General features: G+C 55.0%; 1 protein-coding gene across 2 annotated transcripts in view; it reads right to left on the reverse strand.

Annotated features, from left to right (window-relative positions):
* UNC5B (unc-5 netrin receptor B) overlaps nucleotides 1-21,247 on the reverse strand; it is a 92,635-nt gene that overhangs the window by 53,195 nt on the left and 18,193 nt on the right. The window lies entirely within an intron of this gene.

Consider the following 21,247-nt stretch of genomic DNA (forward strand, 5'->3'; position numbering starts at 1 on the left):
GAGTAGCTGGGACTACAGGCACGCGCCAACCATGCCCAGCTAATTTTTTTGTAGTTTTAGTAGAGACGGGGTTTCACCATGTTGGCCAGGATGGTCTCGATCTCTTGACCTCGTGATCCACCCGCCTCGGCCTCCCAAAGTGCTGGGATTACAGGCTTGAGCCACCGCGCCCGGCCGTGACACTTATTTTTAACCCAGATTTCAAATCACTTTTTTGTTGGAGGAGGTGAAGGGGAACATTACATAGCACTTCATTTACTTACAAAGCTGTCATACCTGGTACACTTAAACAGGCAAAGTCCCAGAAAAGCAAGGTCAATTTGAGAGGAAATAAAATGAATGGCTTGAAGTAGACATCCCCAGCCTGCGGATTTTTTTCCTGGGGGAAAACAACTTAAAGAAAAATAAATATCTTCAATTCTTCCCTGCTTGTGCTTCAGCCTGTGGTGCTGAGACTCTCACAGGAGAGGAATTACCTCGGTTCATTCATTCCCCTATGTGGCAGGGGTTTCAGATATGGATGGAGCCCAGGGTCTTTGCAGGAACCATGTACACTCTGCAACTTTAATCACTTTGTCTGCAGGCATGAGTGAAACAATCTCAAGAGACAGCCCAGCATTTAAAAGCAAATTTATTAGAGTAGGCACCACCTTCCTGACACAATGGCACATGATGGATTCTCATTTCCCATGGCGGGGCAAATGGAAAATCGCTCTCACAGATGGGGAGATAAACTGTGCTCTGGGGCCTGCAAGTCTGAAGTCCAGGGTGGCTGTCAGAAGAAAATCCAATTTGCCTTTAAATACCATGTACAGTATTTCTATTATACCTACCACCTACTACATCAAAAGGTAAAAGTTTAAAAGTTTAAAAACCGCATGAAGACATATGAAGACTACAGCTGTAGGGACCAGTCTCAGAAAGACACATCATCAGTTTGTCTATCCAGGCTTTGAAGATTCTACCTTCCTCACCCTGACCTCTGACAGGGAAACTCCTTTGGCAGGAGTGAGGATTCTCTAATCATCCAGGCAAGCAGCAGGGTAACCTCTGACAGATCACCTGCTCTGAGTCCTCGTTTCCATGTCAATGTATTTGGAAGACTGAAATAAAACAGGAACAGCAACACCTTGGTACAACTACTGCCATGGCTGAGCCCATGACAGACATCACTAATCAACCCAACTGAATCTGATCTGAGTCTCTGAATCAGCACAGCTCCTGAAAGTCATTAGTGTTTGTTCAGGGTTGGTAGCAAGAGGAAACCTATTTGCCATCCCTAAAGTCAGTGATCTCTAGAGTCCCTTCCACCTCTAGCATGCTGTAAGTATTCCCCTCTTCAGTGTCTACTGTGTATCTAGATCTATATTAGAATCTGTGAGAGGCAGAGAAGTATACTCCCATAGATTATAAATGAGAAAAGTTATCTCTTTTGGGGTGCTGGGAGGTAGGAGGGGGATAACCCTTCAGGAAACCACTGCAGTGCAGCAACAACACTTGAGAATGTAGCCCTGGATCTGTTTTGGCACGTGCCCAGCCTGAGAGCCACCACCTCCACATCCCACACCACAGCAGACATCACTAATTAATGTTGACTTCTGCAAATGAGTCCAGATGTGACCCTAGATTTCTCAACAGGACACCTGGGGCAGTCACCCTCAAACTTTCAAAACAGCCACCTGAGATAAACCTTTTGCCACTGCTGCCCTAGATTTTGAGGTACAGGCTATACAGGTCTGGGGAGGTTGGGGCTATCAGGAAGGGATTCCTGGGAAAGTCAGGAATGAAGTTGGGACTTGAGGAAGCATCCACACACCCAAGCCAGGCCAGACAGATGAAGAAGAGGAGAGGCCAGGGCTGGAAGAAGGGCAATGATGGGGACTTCCAGGAGGGGCTTAGCTCATGCAACTCAGTAGGGGGCATCCCATTTGGACCCAGTAGCATGGCTGGTGGGGGGTGGGTCGAAGTCATCCCTAGGGCGGCGGGGGGCGGGTGGGTGGAAAGGGGTTCTGATGTCTTCCCCACTGGCACCCGCCTTCATTCAAGGCATCCTGGGTAGCAGGGCCTCGGGCGCCACCTGGTAAGAGGACTTCAGCAGGCAGGTGGGCTCAGGCCCAGCAGAGTTTGCCATGGGCTCCCAGCACACCTGCCCTGCTCAAGACTGGTGAGATGCCTGGTGTCACAACCATCCCTGAAGAGGCACAGAGATGGGCACCTGTGGGCATACACTTTCCACTTGGCTCCTCTGGGCTGTTCTCCTGAGCCTTAACACATGCCTGGGGAAAGGAACCATGTCCCCATCCCATCCCAGCCAGAACCACGGCCTGAGCACCGGAGTGGGAAGAGGGACATCTGAGCTCCAAAAGCCCTCATGGCACTGGGATACGTGGCCAGTGCCCCAAAGAGGGACCTTTCCAGAAGATTGTCTAAGTAATCTGTCTGTTCCATGCCCTAACCTCCTGCAGCGTTGGTTTTTCCTTCTGTATAATGGACTACCCCACCAATCAGATATCTGTACTTCCCACTGGGCTGCCTTCTACCTCCTCTGTGGTTTGTGGCTGTGGGAGAGAGATGAGGGTGGCAGGAGGAGCCAGGGACCATGCCAGGGAACTCCCCTGCAGTTAGAAATGACAGATGACTCTGGATCCCAAGGGCCTTGCCTGTAGAGCATGGTCTCGGCACAGAGGTGCAAGGTGCGTTCCACAGGGCCAGGGGCCCATCCCAGCTGAACAAACTTGGAATATATGCTCACACATAGGGATATCACTCTCCGTCACTTTTGTCCTCACCCCCTGGGGAGCCCTCAGTCCTTGCAAGCTGGTGCTAGGGCAGCTGAGCCAAGTTTCAAGGGGCAGCCGGGGGCTGGCAATCCCAAATGGGGTCCCTTTGGCAGCCTAGCTATGTCAGGGCAAGAGCTTAGACCGTGCCGGGTTACTGGTACCCAGGCTGCAGGCTCTGGTGGGCAGCATGCCTGAGAAGCCCAGGAGGACTTTGTAGCTGGTGCCAGCCCATGGCATGTAAGCCGGCTGGAGCTGGGGCCATGGTCACGTTCTCATGAGTGCATTCAACCCTGGGGTTAGGTGCCTGTGTGGGGCTATGCAAAAAGGAACTGAAAGCTTGGACACAGAATCGAACACCTGAATGCCAAGCTGGGGCCCAGTAACCTCGTTGTCAGAGGGAGCTATGTTTGGGATCACCTGGCCAACAGATGCAGATACAAGCATCTGTGTATGTACTGCCCACAGGAAGAAGTGGGGTGCAGGTGGGAGTAGAGATGGCTGGTCTGACAGGGTGTGTGTTTTACATCTGTGTGCGTGTGTGTGTGTGTCTGTGTGTGTGTGTGTCTGTGTGTGTGTGTGTCTGTGTGTGTGTGTCTGTGTGTGTATGTGTGTGTGGTGCCGGTACCCACTGCTTCAGTGTGCCTGCCTGTAAGTGGGCACATGTCAATGTTCTCATAGAGAGTTCAGACATCCTCAGGTGTGGACTCTTGAGCACGTACACAGGTCTGCGGGAAACTGCAAGCCTAGGAGCCACCTTTAAAACAGAGACCTTGGGTTGCAAAGAAAAATGATGAAATTCTTAAGAACACCGAGTGCAGCAGATATTAGCCGGTCTACTGGGGGTTGTTAAACTAACCGTGTGTCCATTCTGCCTAATACATAAATTACTAATGTAAATTAAAGGATAATTGAAGCCCTTTAGGCCCAAATATTTAAATTATTTAACAGGCAGCCAGGAATAGGAGAAAAAGAAAGAGCTGAGTTTAACACCCAGAGAGAAAAGTGCCAGCTCAGGGGAAGTAGGGGAGAGTAGGCCCCTCTTCTCCCCTGCCTCCCACTAGCCCATTTCATTCTGGAGGTGCGGGGGCTTTTCTCCCTGGGCTCTGTGTGTATTGCCTCCCTCCTGGCCATATGGCCTCCCAGGGTGTTCCTGCTTGGGAAAGTGCTGCCAAGGCCAGAGGCAAGGCTGCCTGCCCGAGAGGTGGGAGCAGGTGGGGGAGCTCAACTTCTCTCTGCTCCTGAGAGACAGGACCCAGGGAGGCCCCAAGACTCTGCTACAAAGAGCTGAGAGCTGCTACCAGGGACCTGGGTGCGTGGATGGTTCCCAGGGTAAAACCAGCATCTCCTTCCCTGAGATACCGCAAGCCTGGCAAGGCAGCGCTAGAAGAGCTTTGGCAGAGGGGAGAGGGAAGGGGGCAACTGAGTCCACTCTTCCCATTATACAGAGTAGGAAAGTAAAGGCCAGTAGGAGGAGGTGAATCAGCAGCTTGCCAAAGGCAGATAGGGTGTTCCTATTCTTTCTCCTTTTCCCTGAGGACCTGAGAGGAGTTTTCCAGATCTCAAAGACACAAGTAAGACCGCCAAATCACTAAGGAGCCTTACTTCACCTGGGTCCTACATCCCAGGCCAAAGCAAATAAGGAAGCATGTCTTTCCTGAGCCCCTGGTCTGATTTCTACAGAACTTGCTGTCTGGTTTCTTTGTTCTATGGTACAGAACTCCCAGCCATGCAAAGATCTGAGTATTAGGGCTGTGGCTTGCTCACATCCATGCTGGGGCCTGGGGACTTGGGGTGTACAGCAGAGGAAGGCCCAGACTCAGGTTCCCGAAAGAGCCAAGCTCAGCTGGGACCAGGGTGCCAGGTTAAAGTGCAGAGGGTCAGATCTGGGAGCTCAGAAGGTGAGGCCTCCAGCTGACTGCAACATCTGGGAGCCTGTCTAACAAGAAAGAAACAAGCCAGGCCTGTGATTCACCTCTCCTCTCTGCACATTAGCCAGGTGGGGTGGGGGGGTGGGTACTGCTGGAAGGCTGGGCAGATGGAACAGTGCGTTCCCTATAGCCTTGGCCCTCTGTGCACACCCACTGCCAATGGCACCTGCTCCAGGGAGCCTTTCCTGATGTTCCGAATGTTCCGTCTGCAGCCTGAGACGCTGTCACATCTGTGTGACCTCTCTGTTCTGACTCTGTAGGCACCTTCAGGGCAGGGATGGGCTTTACTGTCCTATTGTCTCAAGGAACCTGTGTGAAAAGGCTGGTGGTCTATGATTCTCAATGGAGAGCTTCCTGGACAATGCTGCTGAGCCTGGACGTGGCCCCAGCGAGCTACCTGGGCCATGCACTTCCTCATTTGGTTTGCACTGGCATCTGGGCAAAGGCCGGAGGCTGAGCGCTCCTGGCGCTGACACTCTCCAGGTAGCAGGGGCATGATCAGACAGGTCCTGGATGGCTGCAGGGTGGAGCCCTGGTCACACAGGGAGTGGGCAAGGGATTGTGAATGACTCAGTGTCAAGCCCTCCCTGCTGCAGGGAGCACCGTGAACCCGGACTGTTTAAAGAAGCGATCGCCCCAAAGGGAGCCTGCTGGCTGGTCAGCCACCCTCCTCTCCCCTCTCTGGCCTGGGTCTTAGTCGTATGGACACTATGGATATAGTCTTGGCTTATCTTCTTCAAAGAGTGGGTGTGGGATCAAAAGAATGTGGCTGGCTATGAACGGGTTTTGACAGATGCGGAGCGCTGGGATGATTATATTCATTGTTCCTCCTTTCTCCTTTCCTTCCATTCCCTTATCCAGCCACCCATCCAACTATCAGTTTGTCCCTCTCTCCCTCTCCTCCCTCCCTCCCTCTCTCCCTCTCCTCCCTCCCTCCCTCCCTCCCTCTCTCCCTCCCTCCCTTCCTCCTTCCCTCCCTCAATCCAGTCATTCTGTGATGCTGTACCCACTGATTATTGGTGAATAGATATTGAATATGTAAGACTCTGACCCATGACTTGGTCTCTCTGCAGAGAGGGAGCTCAGAGAGCCCACAGGATGCTTCCCCAATTCAGCCCCAGCTCCCTCAGGTGGGCTCCCATACCATCCTGGCCCCCCATCCCACCGTGATCTCCCCTGCCCCTGGATGTGGAGAGCTGCAAAGCCATCCTTCTGGAAGGAACCTCTCGGATCCTCTCCCCCAGGTCCTCTGCCTTGCTGGGACCTCCATGCCCCTCAGCGTCACACCTCTCCCAGTCTACAGTATGCAGACCCCAAGCCATGCCAGTTTTGTGGACGCAGGAACTCCCACCAGGTCCCCTTACTGAGGGTAGCCTTCACCAACTGCAGAGCTCCTGAACTGAGGGTTGCTTTCTCCTAAGGTTCTACAGGCGGGAGTCTTGTTTCCCAGCTAAGCACCAGCTGCCTGAGGACAGTCTGGGACAGTCCTGTCAGGGCCGCTGCCACCTTCACCTCCAGCTCCAGCCAGGTGTGCCAGGCCTTCTGTACAGCCTCCCTGAGACATGGAGAGAAGCGGGCCGTGAAACCCAGGCATGAGACGGGCGCTGACAGTGTCTGGAGCAGTCGCAGCCCTGGAGTCCTTGTGATTCTGCCATGAGACCAGCAGAGCTGGCATGATTTGCTCTATTTTCACAAGAGGCAGGACAACAAGCCAGGTCACATAGGAACGGGAGGAACACCAGCTTGTGGCACCCCACTGAGCACCCAGAATGCCCACAGAATAGACAGGGAGGGCCAGACCCACTTCAGAGGGCAGCTGCGGTGGGGTGGGGACTCACAGGAGCCCACAGAGCAGATCTAGGACTGGCCCAAACCTAGTGGTCATGTGGCATGGCGAGGCTGGCATGGCACCCAGTCTGCTGCCCTGCTGGCTACCAGGGATGAGGTGGCATATTCGCTGGATGAATCCACCCCTTTGCCTCCCCACACCAGAGACTGATGGGCTGCCTCTCCCCGCCAGCCCACCCAGAAACGGGCAGTTCAGACCCCAACCTCTGAGGGCTCAGGGCCTCTCAGTCTGTAGCACCTGGCCCTACTGGGACCTGATAGAGGGGACCCCCCCTGCTGGACTCAGCCTCCATTATCCCATCAACAAGATAGAGCTGGGCTCACGGTAAACGCAAATGTAGGTGCAAATCCCTTGGGACCTTGTCAAAGTGCTGACTGATTGTGGTCTGGGACAGTGCTGAGACCTCACATTCCTAACAAGCTTCCAGGTGATGCTGGTAGCAAAGCTCTAAGGGGCTCCCAGTTCTAAGCCCCAGCTCCCACAGAGCCAGCGTTACGGAGAGAGCACATGTCATGCAGGATAAAAAGAAATCTTTTCAAAAGTGGTCCCCAGGGTTGGGGGAGAAGAGGTCAGGGAAGGGAGGCCGGGGACAATAGTGAATAGAGTTGGGATTATTCTCTGAACTCTGACTCCTCGTGGGAACGAGGTTATGAAAAGCTTTTCTTAAAGTGGTTATTATTTAGTGGCCTGTCCAAAATAAACACACACATGCACTGCATGGAGCCAGGCAGGAAGTGAGGAACATCTGGGAGACATCTGACTGCTGGAACTGAGAAGTGGGCTGGGGAGGGCCAGCGGGAGCTGGGGATGGTCTGCGTGCAGTGGTCAGCCACAGTCACACAGGCACGCCAGCATGCCCCGCTGCCGGCCAGCGTGGAGCACACAGGCACGCACACAAGCACATGGGGCATCCCCGGGACCTGCAGGACCTCACTGGCGGCAGCTGCAGATCGTGGGTTCTCGGAAGCGGACATCCTTGCTCTCAGGATCCGCCTTCCCTCCTCCCTCTTCTCCTCTTGGAGGTTGTGATATTTATGACTTGCCTCTCTACGTATGCAAGCTGAGTGCTGTCCTTCCACCTGCTCCCCGGCTCACCTCAGAAAGGAGCAGGGTCCTGAGCAGGGGCAAACTTAGGGCAAGTCTCCAGGCTCCTCCAGATCTGTGCCCTCTGTAAGTAAGATATGACTCTTCTGCCTGGTTCACGGGAACACTAGAGGTCATTCACTGATATTCAACTGATATTTACTGCAAACTGTCTGCAGTGCCGGATGACGTCCTAGGGGCTGGGTGTCATCTCAGGAGATTATAACCAAACCTTAACCCCCAGGTTTAGGGTGCTGTCACAATGCCTGAGTGGCACCGGGGGGGGCACCCTTACCCAGCAGGCCCTGGCCCAGTCTGTAGCGACAAACCTGCCACCACCCTATGAAGGCCAGGGCTCAGAGTCTCACGTGGATTACACCTGCAGGCACCCTGCATCATTCCTGTTGCGGGTGTGCTATGCAGGGAGTTCCTCCAAGGAGACTCGGAGGGCAGGGACCTTGTGTTGCACAATTCTCTGTCCCCGAAGATGCCTTGCCCAGTACTAGAAATAGCAGAATAGGTGGTGGCTAAATAAACGGAGAGACCTGGGCTTGTACAAAGGGCACAGTCTCTGGAGACAGACACACCCAGGTGAAGATCCTCATACTGCCACACACTAGCTGTGTGACTTTGGGCAAGTTGCTTTACCTCGCTGGATGTCAGTGTACTCAGCTATAAAATATGGAGAACAATGTTTAGCTCCAAGGGCTAAGCAGCCTGATATGTAAGGTCCTTCGCGCAGAGCCTGGTATTTGGTTAGAACCCAACAAATGTTATTACGAGGCGCAGAAGAGACTTTAAAAGTAGTATTCACCCAGTGACCTTAGGTGATCCCTGTAGCTGTGGTTCTGATTTTCCTCCACGTTCCTTCCAGCCCTCCCTGGACTGTCTAGTCTCCCTCACCCTGGCCGTTTAGGTGGGGTAGCCTCTGAGGAGGGGGTGGCGAAGGTTTCCTCAGCCCCCTGGGGAACAGGGAAGGGAACTAACTCTGGCTGAGAACCTTGGTGTTGGCATCTTCCCAGAAGCCTTCAGAGCTGTGCTATCCAACACGGTGGCCACTAGCCATATGCGGCTGTTTAAACTTTAATTAAAAGTTCAGTTCCTTCATCACCCTGGCCATATTTCCAGTGCTCAATAGCCATGTGTGGCTAGTGGCTACCAGACTGGACAGTGCAGGCAGAAGACGTCCCATCCCCGCAGGAAGTCTCACTGCACGGTACTGCTCTCGGGGAAGATGTGACAGCCCCCACTGTGCAGATGGAGAAACTGAGCCTGAAGCCCAGGCTCTTTCTACTTGACCCTAAGGCAGCCCCCAGACTCTTTTTCTTTTTTTCTTTTTCTGAGAATGAGTCTCGCTCTGTCACCCAAGCTGGAGTGCAGTGGCATGATCTGAGCTCACTGCAACCTCCGCCTCCCGGGTTCAAGTGATTCTCCTGCCTCAGCCTCCCGAGTAGCTAGGATTACAGGTGTGCGCCACCATGCCCGGTTAATTTTTGTATTTTTAGTAAAAACGGGGTTTCACCATGTTGGCCAGGCTGGTCACGAACTCCTGACCTCAGGTGATCCACCCGCTTTGGCCTCCCAGAGTGCTGGGATTACAGGCATGAGCACTGCGCCTGGCCCTCCAGACTCTTGAGTGGGTGGGCTGAGGTCCTCACTGGGCGTTCCATGGTCTCACCTGCTGGAAGGCTGGGGCACACCCAGTGCTCTGCTGCTGGCAGGGCCAACCCCAGGACAGAGAGAGTAACACTGTGGCCCACTCACTCTCCCTCACCCAGGTGACATGAAGACACCTCCAACATGTGTCTGGGGGCCACTGACCAAAAGCTGGAACCCAAGAGTCTACAGAGGGCATCGGGCACTCCTGACCTGCCATTCCAGAGTGCTAATCCTCTGTAGGGACAGCCAGGGTCTCACAGGGACAATGGCTATACAAGGGTCTGTAACTGTAGGGTGACCACATTCCAGCTACAAAGTGGATCCCCATGGAATGTTGTGTTCACAGGCTGTGTTAATGTCTCTAGCGGGTGGATAGGCCCCACACAGGGAGGGCAGGGCAGACCTAACTGTATGGAGCAGGGCCCAAATGAAGAGGGAGCTGCCCGCTTGGCTGCTGGAAAGAAGCCCACGCCAGGCTGTCCTTTCCCTCAGTGGGCTTTCCCCTCTGCTGAACTAGCTCGGGGGGCCTCAAAGTACCTCACAATGAGCACTACCATTTCTGGCCATGTCCTTTTGGGCACTGTGGGCCTCAGCTGCCTCATCCACACAAAGGAGATCATCTCACCTGGGGGAGGGGTGGTGACCTCACATGTCACAGTAACAGACACAGGGTCTGGGCCACGGCCGGCCGATGCACGCCACACAGGAAGGGAGGGAGGGCCTGAGACAGACTGTGAGGTAACGCCATGCCCCCCCATGTCCCCTCCCCACTCCACTCCAGGGGGCTGGGGTTGGCCTAGGAAGAAGGGCCTCAGGCCTCCACCAAGCCGATCAGTAAGCTGGGCCTCTGTGCAGCCTCTCTGAGCACCAGGCCACGTGTGAGCATCTCACTAACAGCAGGGGCTGCTGGGCAAGTCTCACCTCCTCCGGTGGTGACTCTAGGCCAGCCCCACACTCCCTCCAGGCTGTAATCACTTAGGAGGTGATGTACAAGATAACACGGGGCTGCTATTATCCCCATTGTTAGTTTATTATTACTATTAGCCTGGCCTGAACCCACTCTAATGGCCCAGGCACACCTCGATGATCCTGTGTCCTTAGGCGGCACTCAGAAGCACTGGGCCTCCACTTGGGCAATGGTAATGAGAGGCCCTTTCCAGTTCCGACAGCCTGTGATTTAAAGATAGAGATCTCCTGGGGAGGTGCCAGGCCAAGGAGAAGACGGGCCTTCTGTCGTGGTGCCAGTTACTACTGTTATTGTTCGAGTCCAGCCCATCCTCCCAGGGACAGAGCTAGATGTGCCTGATAAGCACATTTCCCCTCCCTCCGCAGCCTCCCCCTCCTCAGATATTACATGTGTTCACCAGGGCTTCCGGCTCATCCCTGAGCAGACCAGAGCCCCTGGAGGCAGCACGAACCCCGGACATGGTCAGACACCAGGCTCCGAGACACAAGCTAGCTCTCTGACTGGAGCAGGCTGCGCGGCAGTGGGGATATGGAGCACTTGAAGAGGTCTTCATGCGCAACAAGCCAGGCGCCTGTAGGATGTTTCTGCACGGCTCTTGCTGAAGCTACTGAGTTACACACTCTCTAGGGGGTGGGGGGGGCCTTTGGCACCGGCGACCCAGCAAGCTTCTCAGGGCTGCTTAGGCAACCTCTCCTCTAGCTGAAGTGAATCACAGCTAACTGAGTCTTAGGACAGGAGCCTTGGGAGGTCTGGAGCCAGGACATGTCACCCAGTGGCTGCTTGACTTCTCTAAGCCTCAGTTTTCTCCTCTGTAAACTAGGGGCCTAGTTCTTGACTAAGGACGCTTTGAAGATGAATGAGGTCACTACAAGCAGAGCTCTCTGCCCAGTTCCTGGCACACATGTAGGCTACCAGAGTGACGGACCCTCAGACATATCAAGTCCAAAAACAGCAACAACAAAACTACAGAACCTTGGGTTCTCAGGCTGTTAATGACAAGAAGCTTGGTGGGCCGTCCTAAACGTGCCCTGCAGGCAGGACTTCCTATCAAAGCCGCCTTCTTGGCCCTTGGTACCAAGGAGCCTGCCTTGTCTTCTTCTAAAGGCCGTCAAAGGAACCTTCTGGCTTCTCAGCCACAGGCATTCTCAGGCTAGACAGATGGACAGCCAGAAATATCAACTACGCCTCTGCTGTTCCTGCTCCCATCCTCCCCACAGGTCTTTTAGAAATGAGACTCAGTAGCGGAGGGACAGTGGGGGAGGAGGGACAGTGGGGGAGGAGGAGCAGGCAGCAGGCAGCTGCTGGGCCAGGAGGAAATTATTGCTGGTAGCCTCTGCTCAGCCGTGACCCTAACAGGAAGCCATCGTGAGGGCCCCTTGGGAGGCTGAAGTCTGAAGGCAGGGCAAGGGATGGAGTCTGGACCTTCTAGGCCTCACCACCCGTGTCCACCCTGCTGGCCCTGTGCCCACGGCCTGAGCGTATCAGAGGCAGGCCAGAGGCATCACTGCCATGGCTAGGCCACCCTGAGAGCCTGCCCTCCTTCCTAGGGTTACTGGGGTCCCCCTTACTGGCAGAAGGGGAATCAGGCTCAGGAGGTTACATGAGAAGAGGAACTGAGGTATCCCTGGTGGTGAGTGGCTAGCCTGGGCCCGTGGGCAGAAGCCAGAGGATGCAGATTTGGGCTGGACACCAGTAGCTGCCCAAGTCATCCAAAAAATGCAGCAGGCTGCATGGCAGGAGAGTGAGCATGCCCGGGGGGGAGGGGACACAGGCTGGCACATGAGAAGCTCAGCTCATAATCTCTGGGGCCCCCTCCCACAGCAGGGATTCCGAGGTGGAGAATGGAGAGACCCTAAGCGTAGGTGGGGTTAGGGGAGGGAAGGAAGGCTTAGCAGGGGCAGCAGCTAACACCCACCCTCCCTCACCTGCCTGGAGCCCCGAGCCCAGCCTTTCCTGCCTCCGGTCACCCCACACTGGGCACCTTCGTATTTCTCCACAAGCTCAAGGCCAGTCCTCTCATGGAATGGGCAGCTCCCCGAGGGCAGGCCCGGTGGTTTAGTATATAGCACAGCGTCTGCTAAATCCAGGTGTCTGTGAGCTCAAACGCAGATAACAGGAGGGAACCCTGTGAGGCTGACCGGAGGAAACTGGGTTTCACGGTCACCCAGGAGCCCTCTGGCATCAGCCACCATATGCACGGCTCATAACCTCTGGGGTTCCCACCCATCCAGCAGGAGTTTGTGCCCACTGCCCACCCCAAGGACGCCCTGCTTTTGCACAGCTGAACAGAGGACAGGGGGTGGAGTGGGCTCTCCAGATTGGGCCACTGCAGCTAAGCACCAGAAGCCAACCTCAGTGCTGGGCGGGGCATGGCATAGGCCTTCTGACTGACATGCACAGCCCCCCACGAGGCTGGAACTACTTACTAGTGATGGGGAAACTGGGCCCATGAGGTTCAGTGATCTGCCAGTGACACGAATGAGGAGCCCTAACTGTTCAGTCAGGATGGGCGACCGCAGCCTGTCACTTGGCGACCCTCATCCCACCCACCCGAACTGCATAGCCACCTTCAGGCCCATCCCCTCCCTGATCCTGGGCCTCCTGTCAGCTCAGGCACCCCCTCTTCATAACGAGGTTCTCCTGGGCATGGGGTGTCACTTTCATTGATGTTCCTTTGTAGAAAACATTTCCCCTTCCCACGGCCGCTGCTAAAACCCACCCCACTACCCTCAACGCTATCCCAGTGCCAGTAAGCCCCAGACACTAAGGTATCTAGTGATAGATAGCTAGTGAAAACTAGCTGAGGTTTTCTGGCCATTGAAGAAGATGATAAGTCAGTCTTTCCTGGGTCACAGGCACCATGGGGGCAGAGGATGGCTTACGGTGGCTGGGGGTCAGGCCACTCAAATCTGAACCCACCTTCTCTTCCACCATCTCAGGACAGCTCAAGGGCAGGGAGATAAACAAGGTGTTACCAGGCCTCCATTTCTTAGTCTGAGCAGGCAGAGGCCTAAACTTCCTTGTCTAAAGCCCCTAGGGTATCAGCCGGGCATGGCGGTGCATACCTGTAGTCCTAGCTACTAGGGAGGCTGGGGCGGAGATCACTTGAGCCCAGTAGGTGGAGGCTGCAGTGAGCTAAGATCGCACCACTGCACTCCAGCCTGGATAACAGAACAAGACCCTGTCTTTAAAATAATAATAATAATTAAGTTTCTGAGAATATGTACAAGAGTGAAAATGCTGGCCAGGTATGTAATCGCAGAACTTTGGGAGGCCTGAGGCGGGCAGATCACCTGAGATCAGGAGTTCGAGACCAGCCTGGCCAACATGGTGAAACCCCCCATCCCTACTAAAAATATAAAAATAAGCCGGGCCTGGTGTCTCATGCCTGTAATCCCAGCTACCAGGGATGCTGAGGTGGGAGGATCGTTTGAACCCAGGAGGCAGAGGTGGCAATGAGCCGAGATCTCGACTCTGCACTCCAGCCTGGGTGACAGATCCAGGCTCAAAAAGAAAAATCAAAAAAACGAAAACAACACAAAGGCAAGCATGGATTGGAGGCCTCAGACCTCCAGCAGGGCCTACCGCCAAGCAGAAACCACAGGACATTCTGAGTGAGTGTGAGGCAGTTGGAAGACAGGAGAGAGTGTGGGCCGCAAGGCTTGGAGGTCACTGGAAACTTTGGGAAGCAAAGAGCCACTCTGGAGAAGTCAGCCATGTGAACAGGCCTGCCCTGGGCGGCGTTGCGGGGATTTTGCCTGCCTTTCTGCCCCTCTGCACCCTTCAGAACGGTTTACCCCTGAGGTCTTTGAGCAACCCCTTCCCGTGGCTCCGAATGGCAGGGAAACTGGTGTTTCCAACAGGAAGCAGGCTTTCCACCCGGGGCGGGGCCCCAGCACCTCTAGTTTTTAATGATCACACTCCTATTTATGTAGTTTCTGAACAGCCCCAGATTTCTGCCTGAGGGAGTTCCAGGCAGTTAGGCTATTTGCGATGAAGTTAATGAAGCAACTCAGTGGAAGCTGCCTTGTCTCCTGCTCCCCTCTGTGGGAAGACACAGGAGGCCCCTTGATCCCCATTTACCTGCCAGACAGGAGCCTCTCCTCACCTTCCTCAACCTCCCCCCACCCTGCTCCAGGTATCACACCTCTTCCCCCAGGCTCACCTGGCTCGCCACCAACGAGGGAGACGGACTGGCCAAGGTTTTAGTGTTTCTACTTGCCTTAAGGTAAGCACCAAATATTTCTTAAGACAGAATAAAAGACTTACAAAATCTTAGTAAAGACCACTCCTGCTCCTAGGAAAGCTCCCGGCTTCCCGATCCTAAAGGGGCCACAGGCTGAAGACGGAGGCGGGAGGCTTCCAATTGGCCACACCTCCTCTGCACCAGGTGCTGCATGAACACCTTGCGTAATAATGGTTCGTACTTCTAAGAACTGGCACTCAGGATTGCCAGCTTTGTGCTGAGGACTTTCCATGTATTTATTCACTGAAGTCTCACTGCTTGTACCCCTATTTTATAGATGAGAGAACTGAGGTCTCGAGAGGTGACCCCAGGGGCACATGGTCAGTAAGAGGCAGAATCGAGTTTCAGACCCACGCTATCCAACTCCAAAAATGCCCAAGCACTAAATGGGACTGCTCTCTCTCTCTAATCCCGTTTAAACCTCACAGAGACGTTATGGGGCAGGTTGCTATTAATTCCATTTTGCGGTTGAAGATGAGGCTCAGATGGGCTAAATCATCCAGGGACACATGATTCAGAAGTAGGGAGGGTGGCATTTGACCCCAGGCTGTTGCCAGGACTTTTCCACATAAGCATGAGCCTTGGTGACCAGCAAAAGAGGGGTCATTAGGGAATATGCACTTGGTCCCCAGAGTGGGCCTCTGCTCACAGGCTCCTTGGCCTCTGCCACTTCACACCCAGCCTGGGGTCCTCACTACCCTCCACCCAGGCAGGCCTGTGTACCCACCCACCTGCACCTCCTGCCTCTTCTCCAAATCTCTGAATCCCCAGGAGCCCCGTCTACACCCCACCTCCTCCAGGAAGCCTTCCACATACCAGACATGGAGCTCATGCCTCTGACCTGGAGAAAATGTGGGCTCTCCCTCTTTAGGGGCATGCATCTTCTCTCATTCCTGAGTGGAATTTTGTGAGCTCCCTGGGGGTAGGTTCTGGGTCCCCTTGGAGCTAGGCACAGAGAAGGGAATGATCAATATTGGAGGTTCAGTGCTCTCAGGACCAGGGTCCCTATGGCCTCTTGAGGCCTTCACTGGGCCTCCCCATCCAGTCTCCCAGAGGAGAAGCAGGGCAGGCTTCCTTTGCACAGAGAGGAAACCAAGGCACAGCTAATGGCAAGAGCCAGGGAGTTTCCACTGGGGGCTCGGGCAGGGAAGCCGAGCACCCACGAATGAGGAGGCTACTGCCGGTCAGGGTGGGGCGGGAGAGCCCTGGGCCCCGCTCTGAGGAGCTCTGAGAAACGGTTTACGACTTTCTAAGTGGGCCTCTACTGACAGCTTAACAGCCAGCTCCTCCCTGCCCCAGCTTCATATTTACGAGCTGGCTCAAAAAGGGGGGCTCAGGAATCCGGCCCACACCACCCGATCCTCAGCCCTCTGGCTCCGGGGCCAGGAAGCCATAAAAAAATGATCTTGCATTGCTTCCCTTCCCCCACATGGTGTTTTAGGTGGGGCGGGCCGAGCATGGCCATGGACGCTGGGGGCAGGGAAGATGTAGGGTCTTTTTCAAAGGCTGCACAAGCACATTCTCAGAGGGGAACTCGACTACCCAGGTCTCAGCAGCAGGCTTTGCCCAGTCCTGGGGACTAGTCTGAGCTGTCAAGGGCTGGACATATTCATAGTCATGGGGTACCTACTCCAAGCCAAGGTGTCACCTCCAATATCTCATTTAGTATTCCCAACAACCCTCAGGAGTCTGACAAGATTCAGAAAGGTCTTTGGGCTCAGATCTCCACTGTTCACTCCTGCCCCCGACCAGAAGGCCTCTTTGGTTTACAGTTGAAGGGTGAGACCCAGAGAGGGCAAGAAGCTTGCCTGAAGTCACACAGCATATTAATGGTGGAGTGTGGAGCTGAACTGGGACTCCCAGCTCCCAAGGCGGTAGGACCCATGCTGCATGCTGCAGGCTCCTGACATGCCAGTGGGTGAGGTGGGGATGATCCCTTTGCTTTCCACATGGGTCGCTCTGTCTATAGATGGTCCACATGCGACCAGATGCTCTCTGGGCGTCTCAGCAGCTCGGGCACACTATGGCTGGAATTCCACGATGGTGCCTGGTCTGAGGCCCAGTTGGTACCAAGCTGCCCTTCCTTTTCAGGCTGAGGCCAAGAGGCCATGCCAACCCTGGCCATTCTCTAAACTTAAGTCCTCAGAGCTGGAGGCTGGGCTTCAGGAGCCCCCTAGGACCCCCCTGCCTGTCCCTAAGTGTCCTCCCACTGTCTGGCCTGGGAAGGGCCAGCGTCTCCCACAGGATGTGGCCGTCTGGCTGGCTGAAGCCTCCACCACATCCCCTCTGGGTGCTCTCCAGGCCCAAAGCTGAGGAACGCTGACCACGGAAGGAACCCCACCCTCTGTCCCCATCCCAGCCCACACTGGCACGGCCCCTAGTCCACATACCCTCTTCTTCCCGCTGAAGTGGGTCAGTCCCACCCAGGGAAAACAGTCCTCTGCTCTCTGCTGAGTTCGGGGCTCTGGCTACAGCGGGGACTCAGCAAATGGCCATCCAGCCCCCAGAGGGGTTCGGAGGGGAGGCTGGTACTAGAGGGAGGTCTGGTGGCTGCAGGCCTCTTGGTCCCACCCCTCCTGTCTTTCTCTGTGGTCTGGGCCCCTTTCCTGATGGCCCCCCCAGCAAGGGGCTGTCTGCAGATAATCAGGGGACAGATTTGGGAAGAAGGAGGAAAAAAAAGCAGTCCGGCGCCAGACAGGATCCTTATCTTCTGGGGCGGAATGTCTGTCCGAGGCAGCCGCAGCAGGGCAGGGAGTCCCGCAGCAGAGGCCAGGCACTGGCAGCCAGGGCGGGGGAGGAGGGGCCACCCTGGGCGCTGGGTCATTAGGTGGGGAGGGGATGGCCTCCCCCCTGGGCCAGGAGACAAGTGGGAATCTGGCCTGCTGGGGAGGAGGTCTGGATGCCAAATCCTATCCCCTCAGCCCAGCTCTGCGGATGGTCTCCCTCATATATGATGTGTTCAGGATTCTGGGACCTCTGCAAACAGAACTGGGGAAGAGGGGCCCAGGTCCCAAGTCCCCAGAGTTCCTAACAAAGCAGCAGGGCCCCCAGACCCAGCAGCCTGGAATTGGCTAGGGAACTGTCTTAGCCACAAGACTGTGGCTGAGTGTTGCAGCTGCACCTATAGGTGCCCTCACCTGTAGAATGGGGATGAAACCCCATATGCCTCTTGCACTGAGCTATTAGGCTTCTCCCAGAGATACCATCTAGAAAGTGCCTAGCAAAGGGAGGGTGTGTTCCACCTGGGGCTTTGAGCCTCCCATCCCAGGGGCTTCTTGCTGGTTCTCACACAGCTTGAGAGACGAAAGGAAGGTCATACAAGGGGCTCTGCTTCTTCCGATGGCCCCCAGAGCACTTTCAGTGAAACCCCACAACATGGTGAATGTCCTTTTCATAGAGCAGAGGGCAGGTTTTCAGATGGGGCAGTTTCCCCAGGGCAGTCCATAAATCTTGGGACCAAGAGGCTTCGATTCCCTGGCTTGGATTTCTCTGGGCCAGGGCTGAATCCCAAGAATGAAGCCTTATCTCCATGGAGGCCCCAGCAAAACACCGTGGAGGGGGCAGTGTCAAGTGCAGGCCAAGGGCACAGGCCCTAATCTGGGTTCAAATCCAGGCTCTTCTGCCACTTCCTGGCTGTGTGACCCTGGGCAAGTGGCCTTATCTCCGCCCCCAACTTGGGGTTAATTTCCTTATCTATAAAATGAGGAAGATGTCTCTTCAGTGCTAACATTCTGTGACTTCACACTTGACCTAAAAGGCTCTGCCCCTGAGAAACTTGAACCGTAAGAAGAAGCCAGGAAACATATAACTCATACTTATGCACCATCAGGCAGAGAAGCATCAAACCAAGTGTGCTCGCATGGCCTGGAGCACCCGGGGCCAGGTTCCTTTGTGGACCCTGTTTCTAATCTGGTGGCCTGGAGCACCCGGGGCCAGGTGCCTTTGTGGACCCTGTTTCTAATCTGGTGGCCTGGAGCACCCGGGGCCAGGTTCCTTTGTGGACCCTGTTTCTAATCTGGTGGCCTGGAGCACCCGGGGCCAGGTTCCTTTGTGGACCCTGTTTCTAAGCAGTTGGAGTGGGCTGGCCTCCTGCAGGAGTTGGACCAGTTCATCTCCCAGGGAGGGGCCAGAGGAGGACATGCCAGCCAGGGTCCTGAAGAAGAAGGAAAGCCTTCTGTCTGGTGTTGAGGATTAAAGGCACACTCCCCTGTGCCCCACCTTAGCCCCACCAGAACCTGGCTGGCCTGTCCCCCAGCTGCCATCTGTAGGGGCCGGTCCTCATTAGCTGCTATGGCAGCTGAGGGACTGGGAGAGGGGGATGCAGGCTGCAGAGCTGGAAACTAAATCCAGGCTGGGACAGTGGCCACCTCCGGAGTTAGAGTGATGGACCGTGGACTGGGGAGGGGCAGGGGAGGGGGAGAAAAAGGAGTATAGGGGCGGGCTTGGCCAGTGAGACAGGCAAAGGTGAGAGCTGGCTGGAGCCGCCAGCATCTTCCGGGCTGTTATTCTGGGCAACGTTTTATTTATTCAGAGGCTGGGGATGCGGCTCAGCATTAGTTAGCTCAATATTTATTACAAGTGCATTGACCTTGTACCATGGACCCCGGGATGGGGCCGCTGCAGGACCCTCTTTCCCATGTCCTCAGTGCCAGGACAGACTTGAAAACCTGCAAGGAAGAGCCAAAGGGTCCTACCTTCCTGAAAGATTGCCCAATCCAACTCTCGATTTACCCTTTGGGAAATCAAGGTCTGAGGCAGAAACAGCCTTGCGCCAGGTCACAGAGCACACTGGTCCTGATCCCTGCTCTCTTGGCACATTTAGAGCATCAGAACGGACAAATGCCGTGGAAGCAGAAATACCCCAGACCACATTGAGAGGGACAGCGACCCAGTCCCCACCAGTCCCCCATCAGGTGCAGACAGAGCTGACGGAAATCCTGGAGTAAGGCTGCCGCTTTGTGTACAAGGCACTCAAGCTCCCTGAGCCTTGGTTTCTCCCTCTGCACAAGCAAATAATCATGCCCATCTCTCAGAGGGGTTGGGAGGACTGCGTGAAAACACCCTGGAAACTGTCACGTCCCTTCCACTGAAATTTATTCACACGCTGCATGGCAGGCTGTGCTGGGGAGTGAGGCAGGATAGCCACGGGGGACTGGTATCCATCCATGGCCACCAAATCCCTTCCTACCACAGCCTCCAAGGCTAGGCAGGAGGCAACTAATAAATCGGCAGTAAGAGCTCCTTCTTAACCAACTGAAGACATGTAAATGACCCAAAGCAACGCCAGGGCTGCCAACTGGCAGAGCTCACAGTGACATCACATTTGCTCCCAGCCTTCCAGCAGCTGAGGTCAGCTTGCAGAGCGGGGCCCCTCCCCCTCCAGCCCCATGCTGAGCCAAGAGGAGCATGGCACTGCCAGGGCTGGGGCTGGGGCCGGGCCACCAGCTTGGGTTCCACGAGTTCCTCCTTCCTCGTGCGCTCCCTCTGCAGTCGGCTCTCTTCCACTCTCCCTGACTGCATCTCCCCCATGAACACAAGATTGCTGCTTCTCATATAACACATAAGCAGTGCTGTGAACTTCTGGTAAATGAAGATCTTATTTAAAACTGTGTGCTATCAGAGGAGGCGATGAGACAGGTTTCAACACAGCTCAGCTGGCTTGCCAGGAAAAGGAGATGCTGGGGGCTGTGCAGAGCCACAGGCGGTTCCTGGGAGTTCCTGGGCCGTGGCGGAAGATGGACCACAAGGCTCCGGGCAATGCTTTCAACTCATCTACGAGGGTCAAACAGGGTATCCCTTTCTTCATCTTTGCAGGAGGGTTCAGCAAGGAGATTCCCACATTTGAGAATTCTGTTTGCTGTGTGGAACAGAGTGGCTTCACCTCGCAGGACTTTACCAGAATGCAGAATTTTGGATCAGAGAGGTCTTGGAGATCCTTGGGTCCCAGGTTCCTCTACCTTAGCTGTACAAGAGGACCACCGGCAGGGGCTTTTAAAGATCCTGATGCCCAGGCCAGAACCCAAGACCGATTTCTGGGTGAGACCTCGATGCCAGGTGATCCCATTGTCCAGCTAAGGTTGCGAGCTACCAAGCTAGACTCTTTTTAACGTCAGTGTGCAGCAGAATCGCCTGTCAAAATTCGTATGCCCAAACCTGGCCCACAATCCCTAAACCAGAACCTTTAGGGTAAAGGTCAGGCATGTGCATTTAAAAAAAACCTCTTAATATTTTTATGTAGAATTGTGGTTTTTCATTTGCTGAGGACCTGTTCACAGGGCCCACTGTGTGCTGGGCACTGTTCTGAGCGTCGAGGGTATGCTGCTGACTGTACACCCGGGCAGGGGAGGCAACACGTAAGTCTATATTCAAATAACCATGCCAGATGGCAAGACGTGCTAGAAGAAGAGTAAGAGGCAGGGAGCCAGGAAAGGACTCTCTGGGGAGGGGACATTGGAGCCGAGACCCAGATGACAAGAAGCTAGCCACGCCAAGCTCAGGACCACAGCGCTCTGTCCAGAGGCATGTTTGCTGATGTGTGAAGTGACGACTTCATCAGTGTCCCAGCCCTCACTCTTTCCAACCCCCTCCTCCCCCCACTGTGTTTTTAGGGTGCCTGGCTGAGCCCTCACTCTCTCCAATCCCCACCTGCCCCGCACTGTGTTTTTAGGGTACCTGGCCAAGCCCTCACTCTCTTCAGCCCCCTCCTCCCCCCACTGTGTTTTTAGGGTGCCTGGC

The sequence above is a fragment of the Cebus imitator genome, unplaced genomic scaffold (assembly GCF_001604975.1).
Source record: "Cebus imitator isolate Cc_AM_T3 unplaced genomic scaffold, Cebus_imitator-1.0 Scaffold215, whole genome shotgun sequence".
NCBI classification, from domain to species: Eukaryota; Metazoa; Chordata; class Mammalia; order Primates; family Cebidae; genus Cebus; species Cebus imitator.